This window comes from Lissotriton helveticus, chromosome 1_1 (assembly GCF_964261635.1).
Source record: "Lissotriton helveticus chromosome 1_1, aLisHel1.1, whole genome shotgun sequence".
Lineage (NCBI taxonomy): Eukaryota > Metazoa > Chordata > Amphibia > Caudata > Salamandridae > Lissotriton > Lissotriton helveticus.
Window position 1 is genome coordinate 123,080,702 of NC_136057.1, and position 25,104 is coordinate 123,105,805.

The 25,104-nt window shown below is 51.1% G+C and overlaps 1 protein-coding gene across 2 annotated transcripts in view; it reads right to left on the reverse strand.

The window, feature by feature from the left end:
- Nucleotides 1–24,211, reverse strand: part of LOC144766190 (uncharacterized) — a 315,417-nt gene extending 291,206 nt beyond the window's left edge. Inside the window, exons 1-2 of one of the 2 annotated variants that reach the window (XM_078650404.1) lie at nucleotides 23,421–24,211; nucleotides 337–453 (exon numbers count right to left, since the gene is read on the reverse strand). The gene's annotated coding sequence lies outside the window, so the exon portion shown is untranslated. The remainder of the gene's footprint in view (nucleotides 1–336; nucleotides 454–23,420) is intronic. The other variant, XM_078650355.1, reaches the window with a different exon arrangement.
- Nucleotides 24,212–25,104: the final 893 nt, after the last annotated feature.

The window sequence follows — 25,104 nt, forward strand, 5'->3', positions numbered from 1 at the left end:
ATAAAAGAAAACCATAAAAGCCATACATAAAATGATAAAACATTTTCCAAGTTACAGATTGACAAGTATAATATGTACAAGTTAATCAAAACACAAGATAAAAATTCATGAATTACAGTACAGAAGTTAATCGCAGCTTGACCTGAGTCTAACAGCGACCCGTAAAAAGTTAAGCGTATTCAAAACAGTGTCATTAGAGCAGTTATTAAAAGATAAGAGCTAGTCTCACCCTCCTAAAACCCGCTTTTTTGAGAATGGGAATAATAAATAACTTTCTAGGGACAGCATAAAAACTACAAAACCTTAAAAAGTGCATCATGTCCTGAGGAGACTCACCGTTGCAGCCACAGGGCATGAGGCACTGGCCTCTGTGAGAGCCACGAGGGTGTGCCAAGAGGCAATGGAAGAGGTTGAGCCGAAACAGGGTCAATAGATCATGGATGCTTTTAAGCCCTAGAAGATAAGGTTCGCTGGTTGGTCCGGTTTTTAACACGATGTACATACGCACACTAGGCTTACACAGCTCATTTCCCTCTCTTTCACAGCAGCTCATTCTTAAAAAACACTCTTTGACCAGAGAAAGGTCCCTCTTACATATGCACTCAGGTTTAGCAAATAGTTTCTACCTACCCTGGAGAGACCAACTCTTATATACTGGAGCCAACGGATGCTTGAGACATGGTCAAGGGAAAGTCCTTCCCGTAGGACATCTTTGCAAGTGTATTTTCTTAACCCCTTGGCTGCGGGGCATATTCCCCTGCTGTGCTGGCGGAGTGGAGGGGCGCGCACAGTGCCCCGGTGCTCATGACGAGCTCAGCTCGTCATAAGCCACGGTTCTTGTGTACGAGCTGAGCTTGTCACGGCCATGCCCGTTTCAATAGAACGCTCAGCACAGCAGGGGAATAATCCCCGCGTGTGAGCATTCTAACGGCCGTGACGAGCTCAGCTCTTCATAAGCACACGGGAACCGTGGCTCATGACGAGCTGAGCTTGCCATGAGCATGGGAGGGGTTAATAAGCCCAAATATTAAGCCACAAAGACAGGGGACGGAAAGCCAGTACATCTGAGAGGAAAGAAATCCCCAACTCTTCGTGCACGACATAAAATGGGTTGCTTTGTGGGACAGAAAGGGCACGTCGCTGGAAAGAGTTTTCCGCACTTTGCACTGCCCCTACCCCAATGTAACCGCTTATCTCACTCCCATAACTAACCTTTGAGATATATTTGACTTCATATATCTTCAAAAGAGCCCCTATTGGCTTCCCTTCCACTCTGCTGGCAAAGTTAAGAACAGCTGCAAAAGCTTTCACTATATCCCCTTTCTTGCAAGTCAGCAAAGGGCACCAACTCAAGGAATCGTTACACAACTCCTAAATAGGAGAAAACATTGGTCTTGGGTATTGACGAAAGGTGAACTGCTTAGCTTTACGAGGTCCCACCTGCAAAAATGAACGAATTGGAATGATTAAACGAAAGATTCAAGCCCTTCATAAAAAGGGCAGAAGAATTAAGAAGAAGTTGTAGGCCCCTAGTTGTCCTCGCCCAAGGACTGCGTCATCCGCGTAAAGGAGGACTGGCAGGCTACGCTTGCCTACCTGGGGACAATCAGCATTTGTGCTTTGCAACATCTACATGAAGTCATTACCGGTACTGTTCATTCAATTTCACCTCACGTGCTATAACTATGCCGATGACACACAAATACTCCAACTGGAACACCCCAAAGACATTGGAAAATCCCCAATTTTCAGTTGTCTCAGAGCTGTGGATCAGTGGATGACTTGGAGCCATCTCAAATTGAATGCTTCCAAAATGGAAATATGCAAATGTGGCGATTGGAAACTGTTGGACCTGGCCCTTTTGGCAGGTTCACCCCGAAACTTTTTGCTTTTTCCTAGCCCATTTCTGTTACCTGGTGTTGGTGATTTTAGGCCTCTTCGCACTTTTTCACTGGGGTCCAGTGTAAAATGCGTGCGCTCTCTGTGTATGTGTGGTGAGTGACCTGCCCTCCCATAGGAATGCATGGGGAATATGTGTGACCATGGTAGTTCCTGATGTGTGGGGAGTGCAGGGTTGAGTTTGGTATGTGCGAACTCGTGAGATTGAATGCTGCGTAATGATGTATGCGGCATGAATGTGGCTAGTGTGGAAGTGCCACTTCTAGACATGGGTGTGCGTGTGTAGTGAGTGTGCGAACACGTGATTGGCTGAAGCTGGGCTCCAGGAGTCTGGATGGGTCTGCCCAGTGGTGAGTGTTGAGATTAGCATGCTGATGTGAGGGGAGGGGTTCACCTGGGTCCTGAATAGGGCTGGGCTTTCCCCACACAATGCTGGCTCCGCCCCCTGTGGTGCGACTGATGACCCTAGCCTGACTAGTGAATGGGAGGGGTGGCTGAGCTCATCAAGGGGGCTCCCAAACCAGCTCCGCCTAGTTTTTCACTCACCCTGCACCTTTAGACAAAGGAATTCCCTGTATTAAAAGGGGCTGTGCCCACTTACAAAATGTTCTTGTTCTTAACTTGAATCCTGCCAGGGGCATGCTCCTGCTTGGGCCCAGGGGAAGGCTTGCCTCCCTGGGCCCTGCCCTGCCCCTGGATGTCTGGAAGACTTTCCCTGGATAGGAGCTGTTGGTGCTCCCTCTCTTTGTCCCTGGGCTGGTGTGTCTCTAGCGGTGGGGAGCGCTTTTAATTTCCTATAGCGCTTGCAAGCGCTTTATTTGGTCCTCTAGCGCTAGGAGCGCTTTATTTTCCGATAGTGCTTAGGAGCGCTGTGTGCCAGGAATTCACCGCCAGCCCCGGGGATTACCGAGGAGACACTGTGGCCGCCTCCCTGCTCGGGGCCGCACTGCCATTGGCGGCCCTCCGAGGCAGGAAGCCAGGCAAATTCAGGGAAGACGTGGGCGGGGCCTGAATGAGGCAACTTCCGCTTCCCCCTGCCTGGCGGAAGCCTTCGCTACGTTGCCGGTCTCCCATGCGAAGGAGGGAGACCGGAGATGTGCCCGGAGATGCTGGCTGCCCCCGCTGCAACCAGAGGAAGAGTGTTGTGGCCTGTCGTGGGGCTCCCCTGTGCTGAGGGAGCCCCACGGTGCCCGGAGGAGCCTGGACCGATGTGCCGAGAACAGCCCTGCTGCTGCGATGAGAAGGAGTCGTCCCCCCCCCCGCAGGAAGCCTGGTGAGTGAGAGAGAGCTGGGGAGGGGCTCCAGGCGGCCGAGTGGTGATGCTTTGTTAAAGCCCCGTAGGTTGGGGGCATTTAGAACGGCCCCGGAAGGCAGCGGGCCGGTCCCACGCTAGCACATTGAGAGGGGACATTCGGGGCGGCCCCGGATGGCAGTGGGCCGCCCCCACGTTTTATCAGTGACGATCCGAGCTCGAGGCTCCAACGTTGGGACCCATTTTTGTTCAAGAGCCCCATTGGGGGTCCCCACGGCCAGTGGTGCCGATGCCTGGTTGATGAGGGGCATGATTGTTTAATGAGCCAGTGTGCTCCCCGTGGCATATGTTGGATGTCTAGAGCCTATGCGTGGCTCCAGTTCGGGGGCACTTTTAGTTGGCTAGAGAGCCTGTGTGGCTCTGACTGGCCTATATGTATTAAAAAGCCTAGGCCCCCCCCCCCATATGTATGTGCAGAGCCTACAAGGCTCCCAGTTGGCGCAGTTTTGGTCCCTGAGGGCTAGTGAGAGCCCTGTCGCAGTTCTGCTTCACAGCTGCCCAACAAGTAGTGGGCAGCTGCACCGTTTAGGCGCAATGTGAGAGAGAGAGTCCTTGAGAGGGAGAGAGATGGCACAGTGGTGCCAGGCCTGCTACAGCTGCGCAGCACTTAGTGCCAGCTGCAACGTTTAGGCCCTGTTGTTGTTCCCAGCTGCCCAGCAATTAGTGGGCAGCTGCAAAGTTTAGGTTTGCACCGATGGCGCACCCCTGACTGGTGCTGCATTGGCAGCGCGCCATGACATTCTGGACACAGGGCTTTTTGAGTCCCCTTGTTGGATGGCCAGTTGGCCAGGGGGCTGGTATGTGGGTAGTGCGCAAGGCCCTAATGTGATTTCTGCGCAATGTGATTTTGCTATGTTTTTGATAGTAATTGCCTAAGGTGATGTTTTGCGCAAGTGTGTTTTCTTACACCTCTGAATGTGTCGGTTATACATCATGTGTTTTTCCTGTGTTGCACCTCTGAATGTTTTAGGCATCATGTGTTTTCCTTCCCTACACCTCTGAATGTTGTGATGCATCATGTGTAATGTGTTCTTGCCTATACCCCTAAATGTATGGTGATACTTAGGTGGTTGTTCTTTCTAGTACAGATGTGCTAGTGAAGCCCAGGTTCCCTGCGTAATATTCTCCTAAGGTGGTTAGGGTTGCGTAGGTGGTACTTACCTGTTACCAGTAGTTACTGGTTGTGTGCTAAAGTGATTATTATTCTATGATCTACAAAGTGCTATTTCTAACAGTATTTCTAGTTCTAAAAGGGTTCTGACAGTGGCCCATGTGGCCCTGTCCTGTAAAGAATCCCTTGTGAATATTGCCCGTGCCATTTGGCACAATGTACATGTGTGATTACTATCTGATGTGTTTTGACAATACAAAAGTTATTTTTATATAAACTTGTGTGTTGTTCCTTTTGTGGTGTGCCTAGGATGTTGTTGTTGTTGTGTGCGTTCGCAAATGCTTTACACATTGCCTCCGGGACAAGCCTGTCTGCTCGTGCCAAGCTACCAAGGGGGGGAGCAGCGGTTATCTTGGCATGTGACTCCCTTGCCCTGACTAGAATGGTGGTTTCTGCCTGGCTTTGGCGTAAGCCTTAGCTAACCAGAAATCCCAGTTCTAACAGAAACATTATGACCCGCTTGCCGCCTGGCCTGATGAACTGGGATCACTGCCTAAAGTATCGAAGGAAGTTAGAAACCTCGGAATGACCATGGACTCCAAGCTATCAAATAATGCCCAAGTGGACAAACTAGCAAGATCAAGCTTTGTCACTATAACAACACTGAAACAAATGTTCCCTCATTTGGGATTTCCACACAAGGTCCAAGCTACGATCACCCTTGTTCTGTCCAAACTCGATTACTCCAATAGCCTCTACCACGGATCACATTTAACGACCATGAAAAGACTACAACGGATTCAGAACTCGGCTGCCAGACTACTCCTGCATATCAAACCGGGCAGACCACATCTGACCTGGCTTGAAAACCCTGCATTGGTTACCGGTTGCCAGAAGATCCACATTCATGCTACTTTGTATCACCCACAAAGCACTACATGGAATGGGACCGCTGTACATTAGGAATAAAATCACCAAACACATTCAACAAAGGAACCTCCGCTCTAAAGGGGCATCTTGCCTCAAAATCTTAAGATACCAGAAAAAACCATGGGTGGCACATCCTTCTCTGTTCAAGCAGCCAAACTATGGAACTCTTTACCCCCCAACACAAGATCCACTGACAACCACTGTATCTTCAGAAAACTACTCAAGAATTGGCTCTTCCCCACAAAAGCACCATACACAAAAAGGCATTTACAGCATATCTCACTGTAAATAAGCATTTATTTCACCATAGATATGTACCTATCGTTGTATTGCTTTGTATGAACATGTACAATAATTATGTTGTTAATAAAGAAATGTAAAAATCATCTTTGGTCTACATGTACTTGCTTCCATTGTGCATCTATGTACCTTCCATGTTCTTGGATCTGTGTGATATTTACTTTTCTCCTGAAAAAGCATATCCAATGCACTACCCTATTTCTCATCCTGTACCTCTATCAATATCTTTAATCTACATATACTTACCTCCTTTATGCATCTATATACTTTCAATGTACTTATGGATCTATACATTTATCACTTTCTTCTAATTAAGTATTTCCAATGCACTACCCTATTTCTCAGTATATACCTCTCTCAATATATCTTCTAGCCCAACTATCTGTCTCATCTCGACTACTATTTCCAATGCGCTACCCTATCTCTCACCCTATACTGCTATCAATATATCCCCTCCATCCACTCTCTCATTTATCCCAAACCCCATACCACTACTATGATCCCCAAAATAACCCTTTCTAGACTCTCTCCTACTCTACCCCTCCCTGCATCATCTGACATCTTTTACTATACCGATTCCCAAAGCAAACCTTTCTAAATTCTTCCCACTGACTCTTCCCCTCCAAAAACCCCCTCCTACTGCTATGACCTAAAAAAGAAATCCTTGACTATCCCACCACTATCCTTGTCAATCAAAATAACAGACTAACATGTTCACTTCTCAAATTCCATATTCCACTATACTAATTCACCACTAATCCTTTATGGGTTCCTGAGTAGCGTGCTACTTGCCAATGAAGCGTTTCAACACTCCATCAGGGTTAGAAACGTTATATAAATGCAAACCTTTTTTTCCTTTTCTACTCCTCCCCAACCCTTCTCAATCCAAATAACTGACTAACATAGCCACCACTCAAATTAATTGGCTGTTTCACCATACTAATTCAACACTAATCCTTATGGGTTCCGGAGTAGCATCCTACTCACCAAAAAAGCACTTCAAAACCCCATCAGGGGTAGCAAGCACTATATAAATACAAACCTCTTTCCCTCTTCTATCCCGCTGCCTACCCTTCTCTATCCAAATAAATGACTGACATATCCACCACTCAAATTAATTTCATGTTTTACCATACTAATTCAATGCTAATCCTTATGGGTTCCAGAGTAGTGTGCTACTCGCCAAAAAAGCGCTTTAAAACCCCATTAGGGGTAGCAAGCGCTATATAAATTAAAATCTCTTTCCCTCTTCTATCCCCCCACGTACCCTCCTCTATCCAAATAACTGAATAATGTATGCACCACTCAAATTACTTCATATTTCACTATACTAATTTTCAACACTAATCCTTTATGGGTTGCAGAATAGCGTGCTAGTCGCCAGAAAAGCGCTTCAACACCCATCAGGGGTAAAAGGCGCTAAATGAATGCAAACCTTTCTTCCCCTTCTATTCCTCCACTATCCTTCTCACTCCTAGAAACCCTAACAGAATAGCATCAGTGTCACATTAGCTCTTCGTCCTACAGCAAAGTAACCAATGATTAGACAACCCAGAACATGCGACTTAGGTTACTCTCAAGAATCAAGAACACTCTTTTTTTTGTTATTCTCATACCAGTCCACAACACGGGTAAAAAAGAGACACAGTAAAGTTAAAAAAGTTTATTTTAACAACGTGCTCTAAGATGCAGTATTTTTGCGAGCATAAGCAGGGATATGAATAAAAATAATACAAGCAGCATTGTTACAATTCCATAAAACACAAAAGGGGAACTCATATTATAATGATGGTGGGAACAGGTCCTATAGTGCCTTGTATGCCACACCCCCTAGTGAGGAACTATGTTTTATAAAATAGAGAAGGTCTCTTAGGCTTGTTTGGTGGACCACATACCTCCAAGTGTTTCAAATCATGTATGCGGTGTTCACGTTTTTTAGGTCTCGCGACCTGTCAATGCGCATGCGCATTGAGCGGGAGCGAGACTATAGGGGCTTAAACAGACTTTAACTAACTGGCGATTTGATGCTGTGCCCGTGCGCTTTTAGGTCAATGCGCAAGCGCATTGACCTAAAATGCGCGTGCACAGCATCAAATCGTCAGCCATCTGTTTCCCAGCTTGGTGCCGCTCCACCCCCTGCGGCATCAAAGGCTTTCACGGCCGGCCGGCCGTGCTTTCAGTTTGCCGCTCCACCCCCTGCGGCATCAAAGGCTTTCACGGCCGGCCGGCCGTGCTTTCAGTTTCAGGAGCGCTTCATTGTTTTCACGGCCGGCCTCCGGCCGTGACTCGCATTTCTCCTTCCTTCCAGCGCTGCCTTGTTAACTTTACTGCGATAACTTGTAGTTCCTGAATAATACCATGTTGAGTGATTTTTTCAAATCATTTTAATCAAAGCAAATTGCAAAATATTATTTGACCCGTAGATGCTATTGTTACGCATGGCAACATTCAAACGCTGTAAGAGACATTACAGCCAGTTACCCATAATTTTCAAAAACATATTCATAATTTTTAATGTAAGTTGGAGCTTTACATTAAATCATTTTACTAGGCGGGTGTTGGAACTGGGTAGCCTGGCCTAGGGCAAGACATGTATTTCAGAGGCACAGTGTTAAGGTTGCAGACCACCCAAGAATAAAACCACGCAATAGCACACAAAAGAAAACGCTACACCAAAAATGTTAGGAAAATATGAGCTGTTTTATAAAAATAATATACTTTTTGGTTTAACTCTTAATATTCACACCGGGAAAATTTACACTTAGTTCAGGAGAAATTATAACACGGTTTGTCTGTGGAAAAAGAATCACAACTCAATATATGTGACTTGTAAATATGCTAGTCTTTCACCATTACTAAATTGACATTTTATGCAGCTTTCCTTTTGGAGAGAAAGCACAATATCTATTAATCAGGAATTTAATATAATCTCTACCAGGGGCTAGCTAGTCATCAACTTTACATTACTAGAGGTCCTAGCATTTAATTAAGCATAGCTCCTAAGTAGGTTCTGTACTCTACAACCGGTCTCAGCACTTGCAATAACACTTTTGATCTACTATATAAATCACCAATAACTTTCTGTGTTTCATTACATTTAACAGGTACTATATCAACAACAGGCAGGTAACCTTTTATGCCTTCTTAGGCCAGTTAAATAGGTATCATCTTTGTCTTTTACTCCTCAGAGCTTCTGTTCCACTCAGGGAAAGGGGGGCAACTGTCAGAAGTAAGAATTCACCCCTGTATTCAGAACTCCCCAGAGAGACCCACTCCTTACTGTAGCGTGGGGACGATGATGTCCCAGTCCCCACGCGTTGCTGACGTCACCAGGCTCTCTTGAGGTCCCACTGGCCTCACTTTACTCCCTCCCGCCGAGCCAGCCGCTTCCTGAGGCTGGGGCGGAGGGATACCGATGAGCACACTCTCCAATGCCCCCTTTCCCGCTCAATATTCGCCCCGCTGCTCCAGCTGCTTCCTGAGGCTGGGGCGGATGATTAACGAGGAGCGCACTCTCAAGGTTCCCTCTCCGCTGAGCCAGCTGCTTCCTGAGGCTCTCAAGCGGGGGGGGGGGAAACGAAGCCACACGCACTCACTGACCGGGGACGTGCGCTACTCGCTGGGTCATGCGCACAGCGCTCCACACTCCTCGGCGGCTGCTCCCGCCTTCACCGGTCTGGCTCCGCCTCACGGAGCCCGGCGGCGCTACTGAGCCTGCGCAAGAGATCAGTGTCTCACCGCTTGAGACCGCGCTGTGCTCCTGACGCTGCTCTCCACACCCAGCGCACACGGCAATTGTCTAAGGCTTCTCCTAGTCTGCTCCTCACTTCAAGGCACACAATTACAGCTCCACAACGGCGCCGCTACCCTGCACCAGATTTTGGGGGTTGGAAGGGCGGAACAGCCCGATTTCTCCTGGCTTCAGCTACTCTCTTCAGTGGCGCTCCACCACAGCAGGTGAGAGATAACGCTCCAGGGGCTCACAAATTAAGGGACAGTCTTTATACTGAGAATGAAGGCACACTTCTCACAAGTCCCTCCAACTGGGCAGAGGACTGCGCTCCGCAGCGCTACAGTCTCCTTCTCCTACAGACTTCCCCTATAGTATTTAGAACAGGGGCAAGCCAGGCGCCCAGGGTCTCCAGGTAACTTCCCACAGCGGGGCCAGGACAAGTAACCAACAGGGGAATAATGGGTTGGACCAATAGGGCAGATTCCCAGTCCAGGGGGTCAACCTTCAGTCTAACCTCTTCCCACTCTCAACTACCACCTGTCCTCCAGCTGACTTCCACAGGTAGACAAAATGGCTGCCCCGCATTCCGCCTTTTATAGGCTGCCCTTCAATGGTCCAGCATGGACCAGAAGGTTCTGGAATGCCCTATGTTAGGCTATGGCCAAGTTCTAGGTGCGACAGTTGGGGCAGTTGGTGGCCACCATTTTAGGTGGTGCCAACTTTCCTGTCAGAACAGGCCTCAGGGCCTGAGGTAAAAGATTATGGGGGGAAAAAGAACACCTATCCCCTTGACCAACACCTAAAAAATAGTAGACAGAAAAATAGTAAGGGTATGAGGGGCAAAAAGGGGACAAAATAAATAATAATGAGGAGGGACTGCGCAAAAAAAATCCAGACAGGTCTAACACGCGTCCCCCCCAGCTGAAAGTGGGGAGAACTACCCAACCCCTTGGGAGTCCTCATCACTAAGGCGGAAATACCTGGAGAGACCGTCTGCATTGGCGTGGTCCACTCCAGGCCGATGTTCCACCCGGAAGTCCATTCCCTGTAGGGAGATGGACCACCTCAACAGCTTGGGATTTTCCCCCTTCATTTGCATCAGCCAACGAAGGGGGCGGTGGTCAGTCTGAACCAGGAAGTGCGAGCCAAAGAGGTATGGCCGCAGCTTCTTCAGAGCCCACACCACCGCAAAAGCTTCCCTCTCAATTGCACTCCACTTCTGTTCCCGGGGAAGCAGTCTCCTGGATAGGAAGACTACAGGCTGATCCAGGCCCTCTTCATTTAGTTGCGATAACACTGCCCCAATGCCATGTTCGGATGCATCTGTTTGCACAATAAACTCCTTGGAGAAATTGGGAGCCTTCAGGACCGGTGCTTCACACATGGCCTGCTTCAACTTTTCAAAGGCTTGCTGACAAGCCTTTGTCCAAACTACCCGTCGAGGTTGTTTCCTAGAGGTGAGCTCTGTGAGGGGCGCTACAATAGTGCCATACCCCTTCACAAAGCGACGGTAGTAACCTGTGAGGCCCAGAAAAGCTCGGACCTCAGTTTGTGTCTTGGGGGGTTCCCAGGCCATGATTGCCTCAATTTTTGCCTGCAGGGGCTGCACTGACCCCCTACCCACCAAGTGTCCAAGGTACACAACCGACCCCTGCCCAATCTGGCATTTGCTGGCTTTGATGGTCAATCCAGCTTGTTTCAGCGCCTGGAGAACTGCTTGCAAATGTTGCAAGTGGTCCTCCCAACTGCTACTGAAGACAGCAATGTCATCCAGGTAAGCAGCCGAGAATCCCTCCATTCCAGAGTGGACCTGGTTCACCAGTCGCTGAAATGTGGCAGGAGCGTTCTTGAGACCAAAGGGCATCACACAGAACTGGAAGTGTCCCTCGGGCGTGGAAAAGGCTGACCTTTCCCTTGCTCCATCTGTCAAGGAGATCTGCCAGTACCCTGAAGTGAGGTCAAAGGTACTGAGGTATTGGGCAGCTCCTAGCCGGTCAATTAACTCATCCGCCCTGGGGATGGGATGAGCATCAGTTTTGGTAACTGAGTTCAGTCCTCGGTAATCCACACAGAACCTCAGTTCGGGTGTGGTGCCCGGTGGGGCGGCTTTTGGGACTAGCACCACCGGACTGGACCAAGGGCTGCTGGACGGTTCTATCACTCCTAGCTCCAGCATCTTGGCAACTTCGCCATGGATGCTAGCCTTCACCTTGTCCGACAGCCTACAGGTCTTGGATTTCACTGGGGGGCTGTCTCCTGTGTCCACATCATGGGTACACAGGTGGGTTCTTCCTGGGACAAGGGAAAACAGTGAAGAGTACTGCCCCAACACCTGTCGGCAGTCCTCTCGTTGCTCAGGAGTGAGAGACGGGGAGAGAATCACTCCCTCCACCGACCCATCCTTCTCTTGACATGAAAAGAGGTCTGGGAGAGGCTCGCTGTCTGCTTCCTCAGCACCATCAGTCACCATCATCAGGATGACCTCTGGCCTCTCATGGTGGGGTTTGAGGCGATTGGCATGCAGCACCCGTAGGGGCTGCCGCGGGGTCTTAAGATCCACCAAGTAAGTGGCCTTACCCTTTTTCTCCAACACCTCAAAGGGGCCTGTCCAACGATCCTGAAGGGCACTTAGCTCTCCAGGTTCCATCACCCAGACTTTCTGGCCAGGCTCCAACTCCACCGGGTGAGCATTCTGATCATACCATTCCTTCATGACTGCCTGACTGGCCTCCAAGTTGTCAGCAGCCTGCTTCCATAACTTGGCCATCTGGCTTCTGAAGGCCAACATGTAGCTCACCACATCCTGGGGAGGTTTTCTGGGAGACTTCTCCCATCCTTCCTTCACCAGGCTGAGAGGCCCACGCACCGGGTGCCCATACAACAATTCGAAAGGGCTGAAGCCCACTCCTTTCTGCGGCACCTCTCTGTAGGAGAACAGCAAGCAAGGTAGGAGGACGTCCCACTTCCTCCGTAAGCTCTCTGGAAGACTTCTTATCATGCCCTTCAGGGTCTTATTAAACCTCTCAACCAGTCCATTGGACTGGGGGTGATAAGGAGTGGTGAACCGGTAGGTCACCCCACACTCCTTCCACATGGTCCGCATGTAAGCGGACAGGAAGTTAGTCCCCCTGTCAGACACAACCTCCTTCGGGAATCCTACCCTAGTAAAGATTCCCATCAGGGCCCTAGCTACCACAGGTGCAGTAACAGTCCTCAGAGGGATGGCCTCTGGGTACCGTGTGGCATGATCCACCAGAACCAGGATGAACCTGTGACCAGCTGTTGTTGGTGGATCCAATGGCCCTACAATGTCGATGCCCACCCTTTCAAAGGGGGTGCTAACGACAGGAAGTGGTTCCAGGGGAGCCTTTAGCTTCACCCCTGTCTTCCCACTGGCCTGGCAGGATACACATGTCCTACAGTATGTGTTGGACGCCACTTTCATCTGAGGCCAGTAAAAGTGGAGGACAAGCCGTGCAAAGGTCTTGTCCTGGCCTAAGTGTCCTGCCAGTGGTATCGCATGAGCCAGTTCCAGCAGAAAGGCTCGGTATTGCTGCGGGACCACCAAGGCTCTTGATGAGCCAGGTAGAGGTATCTTGGGTTCACTGTAGAGGAGGCCATCCTCCCAGTAAATATGGTGGTGTCCCGTAGCATCACCTGCTGCCTGGGCTTCAGCCTGACGCCTCAGTCCCTCAAGGGTAGGGCACTCCCTCTGCCCCTTACAGTATTCCTCTCTGGTAGGACCTCCCTCCACATGCCATTCAGCAGGGATGGGTAAATCCTCCAGAGAGTCTACTTCCCCCTCCACGGACTCCTGGCCTACCACTGCAGGTGGCCGATCTGTCACATGGGGCGTGGAAGCCGAAGCAGGCTGTCCCTGTCTCCGTTTCTGACCCTTTTTGGCAGCGGGTTGGGCCATTGTTCCGGGCTCCAACCCAGGCGAACTCCCTCTCCGGGCAGTCGCAGACCGTGTGCTTACACAGGCCCAGTCGGGTGTACCCAGCATCGCAGAATGCGTCCAGTATTCCACCTCTCTCCAAGTGTTGTGCTCCATGTCATTCCCCAACAGACAATCAACTGGCACGGCAGGGCTTACGGCAACTCGAAGTGAACCTGCAACCCCTTCCCACTCAAAGGGAACCTCAGCCACTGGATAGTGGCCCATTCTGCCGTCAGCCATCGCGGCGGGGTGGAGTACATTAGGAACAACCTGCTCTGGAGACACCAGTTGACTTCTCACCATAGTCATACTGGCTCCTGTATCTCTCAGAGCCTCCCCTCTTTGGCCATTGATGGTAACCCATTGCCCATACTTGATAGTATTTGGGGGCACCTGGATCTTTGGCACCATCTCCCGCTCTCCCAGGGACACTAAGGTGACACCCGCCCACTCATCCCCCTTATCTAAGGGCAACTCCTCCCCGAGCGCTACTCTAGCTACTCCCGGTGACTTTCCTCCGGTGGGAGGGGGTGGTCTCTTTGGGCATTTGACATCTCCCTTATAATGTCCAACACCACCGCATTCAAAACAGTGGAGAACCCTTGGCTGCTGGCTTTGGCCAGGATTAGGGTTTCTGGGCGGGTTTGCCCTAGGGGTGAAACCTGCTCCCTTACCTTGGAAATTATTTTGGGGACCTTTGGAGAACTCCTTCTTTTTATCTCCTCCCTCTTTCTTCTGGGGGGCGCCCTGTCCGGCTTTTTGAGAATCCCCTCCAGTCCCCTTGGAGGACACCCGGGTACTTGCCCAAGTGTCCGCCTCCTCTGCAAGCTTCCGGGGATCGGTCAGCTTGCTGTCCACCAGGTGTTGGCGCAACTCGGGAAAACATTTCTCGAGGAGGTGTTCTTTCAAAAATAGATTGTACAGCCCCTCATAATCTTTTACCTCGCTGCCCTTGACCCAACCCTCTAAAGCTTTCTTGGCGTAGTCTAGAAAGTCTACCCAATTCTGGTTACTCATTTTGTGACTTCCCCTGAATTTTTGTCTGTACCTTTCAGGGGTAAGTCCAAACTTTTTCACCAGTGCCACCTTCATGGCAGGGTAGTGGGTTTGCTCATTCTGCTCCAGAGCCAACAAAGTGTCTCTGCCAGCAGGTGGCATGTATTTGTACAACCCACCTCCCCAGTGAGTTTCTAGGATCCCATGAGCCCTTAAAGAAACTTCGTAGGCGGCTAACCATTTGGCAATATCATCACCGGAGGTGTAACTAGCGATGACATCTTTAGGTAAGTAGGGTCTGGATTCCCTGGTGTCTACTTTCTTTTCGCTGCCACCATTGTCTGGAGTGGGAGGCCTTCGTATTAGGACCTGTAGGTCCATCTCCTTGAGGGTTCGCTCATGAGCTAACCTCCTTTCCTCCCTTTGCATATCCATCCTAGCTAACTCCAGCCTCATTCTCCTCTCCTCCCTCCTATCTTCTAGCTCGGCTTCAGTTAAACCCTTCTCCGAGACGCTGCTGCCCGCCCTGGGAGGTGTCTTGGAACCTGTCAGTAGATTTCCCCCCTCCGCTTGGTACAGCATTGCAGTCTCAACGACAGTGTCCCTGTCACTCCCTTCTGACACTGGTACCTCCCCGGAATGAGCCTCCACCCATGCCCGTATGCTGGTCTGCAGCTCGCCTTTCTTGGCACCCTTGTTGAAAAACACACCTTGCTGCTGACACCAGTCCTTTAGTTGGGTCACAGTATAGTTATCCAGCTCTTCCACATTTATCTCCATTCTTGCTAGAGTATAAACTTTTCACACAGGAGGAAACCGAAAGTGTCCTAGGGTCAACCTCCACCCACCACCAGAAATAAATTTAGAAAAAAAACAAAAATGTAAATTAGGAGGGCCGCAAGGAGAAAACTCCTGGTGTAGGTTTTAGTGTATTGCGTTGAATTACTAGTGAGTAGCTGCAACCAAGTCAGTTATCCCACCGCTAGGCACCAAATGTTGGAACTGGGTAGCCTGGCCTAGGGCAAGACATGTATTTCAGAGGCACAGTGTTAAGGTTGCAGACCACCCAAGAATAAAACCACGCAATAGCACACAAAAGAAAACGCTACACCAAAAATGTTAGGAAAATATGAGCTGTTTTATAAAATTAATATACTTTTTGGTTTAACTCTTAATATTCACACCGGGAAAATTTACACTTAGTTCAGGAGAAATTATAACACGGTTTGTCTGTGGAAAAAGAATCACAACTCAATATATGTGACTTGTAAATATGCTAGTCTTTCACCATTACTAAATTGACATTTTATGCAGCTTTCCTTTTGGAGAGAAAGCACAATATCTATTAATCAGGAATTTAATATAATCTCTACCAGGGGCTAGCTAGTCATCAACTTTACATTACTAGAGGTCCTAGCATTTAATTAAGCATAGCTCCTAAGTAGGTTCTGTACTCTACAACCGGTCTCAGCACTTGCAATAACACTTTTGATCTACTATATAAATCACCAATAACTTTCTGTGTTTCATTACATTTAACAGGTACTATATCAACAACAGGCAGGTAACCTTTTATGCCTTCTTAGGCCAGTTAAATAGGTATCATCTTTGTCTTTTACTCCTCAGAGCTTCTGTTCCACTCAGGGAAAGGGGGGCAACTGTCAGAAGTAAGAATTCACCCCTGTATTCAGAACTCCCCAGAGAGACCCACTCCTTACTGTAGCGTGGGGACGATGATGTCCCAGTCCCCACGCGTTGCTGACGTCACCAGGCTCTCTTGAGGTCCCACTGGCCTCACTTTACTCCCTCCCGCCGAGCCAGCCGCTTCCTGAGGCTGGGGCGGAGGGATACCGATGAGCACACTCTCCAATGCCCCCTTTCCCGCTCAATATTCGCCCCGCTGCTCCAGCTGCTTCCTGAGGCTGGGGCGGATGATTAACGGGGGGAAAACGAAGCCACACGCACTCACTGACCGGGGACGTGCGCTACTCGCTGGGTCATGCGCACAGCGCTCCACACTCCTCGGCGGCTGCTCCCGCCTTCACCGGTCTGGCTCCGCCTCACAGAGCCCGGCGGCGCTACTGAGCCTGCGCAAGAGATCAGTGTCTCACCGCTTGAGACCGCGCTGTGCTCCTGACGCTGCTCACCACACCCAGCGCACACGGCAATTGTCTAAGGCTTCTCCTAGTCTGCTCCTCACTTCAAGGCACACAATTACAGCTCCACAACGGCGCTGCTACCTTGCACCAGATTTGGGGGGTTGGAAGGGTGGAACAGCCCGATTTCTCCTGGCTTCAGCTACTCTCTTCAGTGGCGCTCCACCACAGCAGGTGAGAGATAACGCTCCAGGGGCTCACAAATTAAGGGACAGTCTGGACTCTTTATACTGAGAATGAAGGCACACTTCTCACAAGTCCCTCCAACTGGGCAGAGGACTGCGCTCCGCAGCGCTACAGTCTCCTTCTCCTACAGACTTCCCCTATAGTATTTAGAACAGGGACAAGCCAGGCGCCCAGGGTCTCCAGGTAACTACCCACAGCGGGGCCAGGACAAGTAACCAACAGGGGAATAATGGGTTGGACCAATAGGGCAGATTCCCAGTCCAGGGGGTCAACCTTCAGTCTAACCTCTTCCCACTCTCAACTACCACCTGTCCTCCAGCTGACTTCCACAGGTAGACAAAATGGCTGCCCCGCATTCCGCCTTTTATAGGCTGCCCTTCAATGGTCCAGCATGGACCAGAAGGTTCTGGAATGCCCTATGTTAGGCTATGGCCAAGTTCTAGGTGCGACAGTTGGGGCAGTTGGTGGCCACCATTTTAGGTGGTGCCAACTTTCCTGTCAGAACAGGCCTCAGGGCCTGAGGTAAAAGATTATGGGGGGAAAAAGAACACCTATCCCCTTGACCAACACCTAAAAAATAATAGACAGAAAAATAGTAAGGGTATGAGGGGCAAAAAGGGGACAAAATAAATAATAATGAGGAGGGACTGCGCAAAAAAAATCCAGACAGGTCTAACAGCGGGTCAGTAAGTTACTCTAGCGAGTTACTTGTCAGAAGCCCGGCAGTGTCCTTCTTCCATTATCATGATTAAAAACGTCCTACGGGTTCAAGTGAACTTGTCCTTTTCGTCCGCCCCTGCCGCTACTTGTTTCAAAGACATCCCTTAATCCGTTGGTAAATTCACAGTAATGGCAGTAGCCTGCTTTTGGTTGTGTTTGGCTCGCTGCCCGCTGCTCCTGGGAATTTTCCGCTGCTCCTGGGAATTTCCCGCTGCCCGCTGCTTCTTGGAATTTCCCGCCGCTGCCTCCCTGCGGCCCCGCCCCCCTGTGATTCCATTCGCCGCCCCGCTCCCGCCACCCAGCTGCTCCTCCCTCCCGGTTCCTTACTTAAGGGGACCGTAGGGGACCACAGAGTGTGACCGCTCAGCCCTCCACAGGGCTTGGTCGCCCCACTCACTGCTGCCGCTCCTGCCTGCCTTTGCCGCCTCCTGCCTGCAGATTCCTTCGCTCGCTGCCCGCTGCTCCTGGGAATTTCTCGCAGCTCCTGGGAATTTCCCGCTGCCCGATGCTTCTTGGAATTTCCCGCCGCTGCCTCCCTGCGGCCCCGCCCCCCTGTGATTCCATTCGCCGCCCCGCTCCCGCCACCCAGCTGCTCCTCCCTCCCGGCTCCTTACTTATGACGCCCCCAGAGCGACCGCGCAGCGGATGCGCGCAGCGGGAGCACCGATTGAGCGCCGAAGGTGCGCCAAAGGTAAGCCCGTCTGCGCCCGTCCGCGCCTGGCCCGCGCCTAGCACCAGGACCCCTGGCCCTCCCCGCCGAGGTAAGACGACCCGACTGACCTACGACGCCGCCACTCTCAACGCACTCAATGCCGGCCGGACCCACGCCTGCTGCCGAGCCACCCCGAGACGCACCCACGGACCCTTCACCTGCTGCACCTGCAAGTTCACCTGCCTCCGAACCTGCCCCGCACCCGCCAAGACAAACACCAGCAGCAACCACCTCAAGTGCATCCTGATCAACATCCGCTCCGTCCACAGACACGCCGTGGAACTCTGGAACCTCCTCGACGCTACATCAACGGACGTCGCCTTCCTCACAGAAACCAGGATGAACGCCTCCTCTGCACCCGACATCGCCATCGCCATCCCGGACGGGTACAAGATCATCAAGAGAGACCGCATCAACCAGACCGGAGGTGGCATCGCCATCGTCCACAGGAACACCATCCGCATCACGACCGACGCCAACGACTCCTTCGCCGCAGCCGAACATCTCCACTTCCAGATTCACACCGACCCTAAGACGACCCTCAGAGGCACCCTCGTCTACAGACCCCCGGGACCATGCACACAATTCAGCGAAGACATCACAGACTTCATCAGTCCGCACGCCCTCCCCTCCACTGACTACATCCTCCTCGGGGACCTCAACTTCCACCTGGAGAACAACAAGGACCGCAACACCACCGCCCTGCTGGAAAACCTAGCCAACCTCGGACTCAAGCAACTGGTCAACACCCCCACCCACTACGCCGGCCACACGCTTGATCCCGTCTTCTCTTCCAGCAAGTACATCACCTTCAGCCACGCCACCGGACTCCACTGGACCGACCACAGCTGCGTCCACTTCAGCTTCAAAATATCCACGACCCACCACCACCCGCAACAGGTACCTCACAGGAATTGGAGCAAGATCACCGCAGACCAGCTAACCACCTCCCTCAGCCAGAGCCCACCCGCCAACACAACGGACCCCAACGAAGCAGCCCGCAACTTCACACAGTGGCTGACCGCCTGCGCCGACAACCTCGCGCCACTAAAGAACCCTCCCAGCAGACCCAGAAGCAAGAAGGCATCCTGGTTCACCGACGACCTCAATGACTCCAAGAAGACCTGCCGCACCCTCGAGAAAGCCTGGCTCCTCGACCGGACCACCGACAACATGACCGCCCTCAAACACGCTACCCGCAAGCACCACCAGCTCATCCGCACCACCAAGAAGAAATCCCTGAAGGAACGACTGGACAACAACGCCCACGACAGCAAAGAGCTCTTCACTATCGTCAAGGAGTTCTCCAACCCCAGCACCGGCACCAACGACATCACTCCGTCACAAGACCTCTGCGACTCCCTTGCCTCGTTCTTCCACCGCAAGATCGCCGACATCCACAACAGCTTCGGCGCCCCACCCACGCACCCAACCATCGAACCAACGCCCCCCACCGCCACCCTTCGCACCTGGACCACGGTGACCACCGAAGACACAGCCCGCACGATGAACACCATCCACTCCGGATCACCGACCGACCCCTACCCACACCACGTCTTCAACAAGGCCGACTCCAACATCGCACCCCAACTCCGGAACATCATCAACGCCTCCTTCAACACCGCCACCTTCCCGGAGAGCTGGAAGCACGCCGAGATCAGCGCCCTCCTGAAGAAACCTACAGCGGACCCCACCGATCTCAAAAACTTCCGCCCCATCTCGCTCCTCCCTTTTCCTGCTAAAGTCATCGAGAAGATCGTCAACAGACAGCTGACCGCCTTCCTCGAGACGAACGGATCCCTCGACCCCTCACAGTCCAGCTTCAGAGCCAACCACAGCACCGAGACCGCCCTCATCGCAGCCACCGGCGACATCCAGACCCTGCTCGACAAGGGGGAAACAGTGGCCCTCATCCTCCTGGACCTCTCCGCTGCGTTCGACACGGTCTGCCACCGCACCCTAGTCCAGCGCCTCAGCAACATCGGTATCCAAGAGAAGGCACTGGAGTGGATCATCTCGTTCTTTGCCGGAAGAACACAAAGAGTCCGCCTCCCCCCGTTTCGCTCCGAGGCCACCGAAGTCATCTGCGGCGTCCCGCAAGGATCTTCACTCAGCCCCACCCTCTTCAACATCTACATGAAACATCTTGCAGCCATCGCACGCCAGCACAACCTCAACATCATCTCTTACGCCGACGACACCCAGCTGATCCTCTCCCTCACCAGAGACCCCGACACCGCCAGAACCTGCCTACACGAAGGGATGAAAGACGTCGCCGAGTGGATGAAGGACAGCCGCCTGAAACTGAACTCGGACAAGACGGAAGTCCTCATCCTGGGATCTTCTCCCTCCGCCTGGGACGACTGCTGGTGGCCCCCAGCCCTGGGCACCGCACCCAAGCCAACCGACCACGCACGCAACCTGGGATTCATCCTGGACCCCTCCCTCTCGATGACCAGACAAGTCAACGCCGTCTCCTCATCGTGCTTCAACACTCTGCGTATGCTTCGCAAGATCTTCCGCTGGATCCCGACCGAGACCAGGAAGACTGTCACCCAGGCACTCGTCAGCAGCCGACTGGACTACGGAAACGCCCTCTACGCCGGAACCACAGCCAAGCTACAGAAAAGACTCCAGCGCATCCAGAACGCCTCCGCCCGACTCATCCTGGATGTCCCCCGACGCAGCCACATCTCCATCCACCTGAGGAACCTGCACTGGCTCCCCGTCGACAAGAGGATCACGTTCCGGCTCCTCACCCACGCACACAAGTCTCTCCATGACCTGGGCCCCAAGTACCTCAACGACCGCCTGACCTTCTACACGCCCACCCGCCAGCTACGGTCCACCAGCCTCGCCCTCGCAGCCGTACCACGCATCCGAAGAGCCACCACCGGAGGAAGATCCTTCTCTTACCTGGCTGCCAAGACTTGGAACTCCCTCCCCATCCACCTTCGGCTGACCCAGGACCATCTCGCCTTCAGGAAACAACTCAAGACCTGGCTGTTCGAGCAGTAGCATACCCCTCCCCTCAAGCGCCTTGAGACCCTCCCGGGTGAGTAGTGCTCTATACAAATGGCCTGATTGATTGATTGAAATGTGTCATCCATGGCTGGTCATGTACTACCTAGACCAGTGTATTTAAATAGCTGCCAAGTTGTGAGGCAACTTATCTTTGGCATATCCATCGTTTCTGTCTGGTTAGTGGCTATTAAATGTCTTATGTTTGACACTTAGAGTGATACCGAACAGAGAACAACAGCTAAACCGTAGTGAGACAAACTTACCAAATTCCCATTCCATATTGTGTTAAAAAAACAAGCATTGGCATAGCCAATAGGTCTCGCCTTTGGGACCGTGTAAGTGTTTAGCCATGCAACAGTTGATGTTGCAGGAAGGATATTGTGCTGCATAACTAAATACTTATAAGGTTCCAAAGGTGACACCTATTGGCTATGCCAATGCTTGTATTTTCACTCACCGACCTTGCCGTGATTGCATGCCCCACTTCCCAGCAGCCTACCACTTCCTTTCCGACTTTTTCAAGCAGACAAGGGACCTGCTGACCCTGAACCCAGTACCCCTGCACTCAGACATACACACTGCTCAAACAACCGCACACTCACACACAAAAGCATAGCATGTATCCCAAACAAACCACTTCTGCACAGACAGAGCGCGCACAAGCACACAGTACTTCCTTTTTCTATTCTCACACAGAACACAGGTTTAGACACTCAGAGATGACGTACAGCTCTTTCTCTCTTAGACACACAAAGCACACAGGCACTTTCGCTCAACCCCTCAAGTACGCTATATGCGCACACTCATCTTCCCTCTCCCAGCACTCTGCATCGTATCTGCTCCCATAAGATAGAGGACAAAAGCCCCCCTGCTCCTACTCCTCGCACGGCACAGATGTAGGAAACAGTGCTTCTGCTCATCTTTGGCACACGCAGCAGAGGTAAAAATAAGCCCAGGTTCACATGTTTTTATTTTCACTCGCCGACCTTGCCATGATTGCATGCCCTATTTCCCAGCAGCCTACCACTTCCTTTTGGACTTTTTCAGGCAGACAAGGGACCTGATTTTGATGGTTATCTCGAGGTTTTTTTTCTATACTAGCCAGAATGGTAAAATACTTGTCGGGAAGCAACCCTACCTGATGGATAGATGGTATTTATCACACCCGTTCAAATCTGATACCCAGGAGCCAAGCAGCTTTGACCTGCTGAAATCCATACTGGAGGGGGTTGGGGCTAGGGGAGGGTAGTGTGGTCTTTAAACCAACTGGTAATTACAGGGTTTGTTGAAATCCGACCCACTTGTAAATGCAATCCCTGTGCGGCCTAAACAGAGTTTTAAAATTTCGAAGATTTGGCTTACCAAGCGCCTGGGGAGCGGAGGCGGCTCCGTGGTCTCTGCGTCGGAAAGAGAACAAGACCGCACGCTCAGCGTCTCCTTCCTCTGTGTACATCGCTGTACTGTACTGTGTCACTGAATGCAAGCATTCGCTCTAATATGCCAGTGACGACACGTCGTGTAAGTTGGCTTGGGTACAGCACTGTCCCAAAAAGATGAAAGAGGAGAGGAAAACCCCATCCTATATATGGCTGCATGCTATTTCCCCAAGAAAAGAACGATGCTACAGTGGAGAAAGAAGCCTTAGCTATTAAAGGCACTTCAATACTACTTGGAAGGACAGGAAATTGCCCTATATACATACCATGCTCCTCTTGAATGGCTGGCTCATAACAAGGGTAGAAACCCTCGCATACTAAGATGGTTCCGGGCCCTTCAGCCTTTTCATTTTAAAACGCAACACCGTAAGAGAAGGGGGAGAACAAGAGAAAGATGCCAGCATGGAGGAGAGAGAGGAGCGAGACCAGCAAAACAAAGAGACCTCAGAAAAGAAGCCTCGAGTCAGCGCCACACTGGAGGAGAAGAATCGGCAGGACCGCAGCAAGGCAGAAGAGATCCACTATGTGTGGTTCGCCACCGATTGGTAGACATTGCCAGAGATACTGCTGCAGCCGCAGCAGCTCAGGAGAGCTCTGAGCAAGGTGGGGCGCATCATTGTTGGTAGGGAGAGTACCTACATGAAGGGGAAAGGAGGAAAACTGGAGGCCCATGCATGTGTCCTAGAAAGTGTCAATATACAAGTAGGGGGAGGATAATATGAAATTCTCCCTTAAGTTGGGCGCAGGAACTGAGAGATCCAAAGCTTCCATTTATTTTCTCTTTATTTCCTTCCCTACCTTCTCCTTTTGCACTTATCTGTGAACTTCTTAATAACCTTGGGAACTCCCACCGGTCCACCATGACGCTCCTACCAGAGAGAAAAGAGACACAGAGTGTTTAAAATCCTTCATTGTGGGTGACCTGGTGACGGGAGAAAATAGTAAAAGAATAGAGTAGCTTACACCTCGCAGTGTCCCGATTTTTATGGGAGGAGACTGCCAGTGACACCATCCCTCAAGAAACCTGTGGAGAGAAAAAGGAAAGCATTACTACCCCTGTCAAGACCAAGAAGCTGCAGCCCCCACTCCATACCCGTTGGAATTGTGTTCATCTATATTATTGATTTATAAAACCGTAACAATATCCTAACACCCAAATAAAAGCCAAAATTCACAGAAGAACCAAGTCATCAAAGCCATATTTCCCTCCCACAATGCCTTTGGGAAAATTGTAGGTTGACAACATTTTAAAAGACAGGTAGCCATTCAAGTCAACCAAAAATGTTTTTCTCCTAATGGACGAATAAGGCTACAAACAGATAAGAAATGAAACATTATGAAGGGGTAGAAGGGAATGCAAAGGACATATGGTATTGGTTGGGAATGGTATCTCATTCCTGCCAAGCTGTACTGTTCTGGTAACTGGTAGTGTAAGACAACATTGGGGATCCATGACCACTGTCTCTGTCCCTGTAATTTTCTGTTCTCTTTTTTTGATAAACAATTTTTATTGTCTTCACACACAAATTCAGCCACATATTACAATGCATAAAAGCATAGGTATATACAAAAGGTAAGACTTTCCCGATGTACAAATCTGACAGGTTACAAAATTGTATAAGTATACATTTCCATAAATCTAAATCAGTCCCTCCACCCACTTCCCCCACACCCTGCGATATTTCCTAGGACAACCATGTGCTTCATACAATGTTTTCTCCTGCGCGGCGCACCAGTCAACCCCGCTCCGCCATCGTCCAACACTCGGAGATTCCGGACATATCCAAGAGGCAGCTATGTCCCTTTTAGCCACAGCCAATGCAGTTGTGAGAAACAGTTTTTCATTCCTGGATCCGTCCAGCACATCCGTAATCCCCACAAGTTCATGTCGAGGATCATGGGGGACCACCCAACCCAGCACCTCCGTAAGCTCTTCTTCAATGTCACCCCAGAACCGCAACAATTTGGGACAAGCCCACACCATGTGGAAGAAGTTAGCGGGATCATGTGAGCACCTGGTGCATGCAGGGGAGGGGCAGAGTCCAGCCCGAAGAAGGCGGGCTGGGGTCAGGTACACGGCGTGCAAATAGTATAGCTGGACCAAGCGAAGTCTGGCGGGAGCAGTGGTAGTCCTGGGGGCCATCAGGGCATCACGCCAATCCACCTCATCCACAGTTCCCACCCATTGATGTTGGAGTCGGTCGAGCGTGGTCGGGGTGTTATTAATTAGTGTGCTGTAGATGCTGGAGACTCCCACCTTCCCCAGGTCCCCAAGCATGATCTGTGCCTCAGGCGGGTTGTGCTCAGGGATGCGTGTGCCCTCAGAGAGGTGTACATGGAGGGCGTGACGCAGCTGCAAATATTTGTAGAATTGGGACTGGTGCAGGGAATACCGGGTCCGTAGGTCCGCAAAGGAACGCATATGGTCATTCACCCACATATCGCCCAGCTGAGAGATCCCGTAAGATCCCAGGAGCGAAAGCCCTGTAGGCCACCCACCTCCTTAAGCCAGGTGCTGTGCCAGAGGGGGGTGCACCGGGTCCACTTGTGTGTCCACTGAGTGTGCCGCAGTGCCGCCTGCCAGGCAAGGAGCACTGAATGCGTCACGTCCGGCAGTCGGGATGGAATGCGGTCCCCATAAAGTATGGA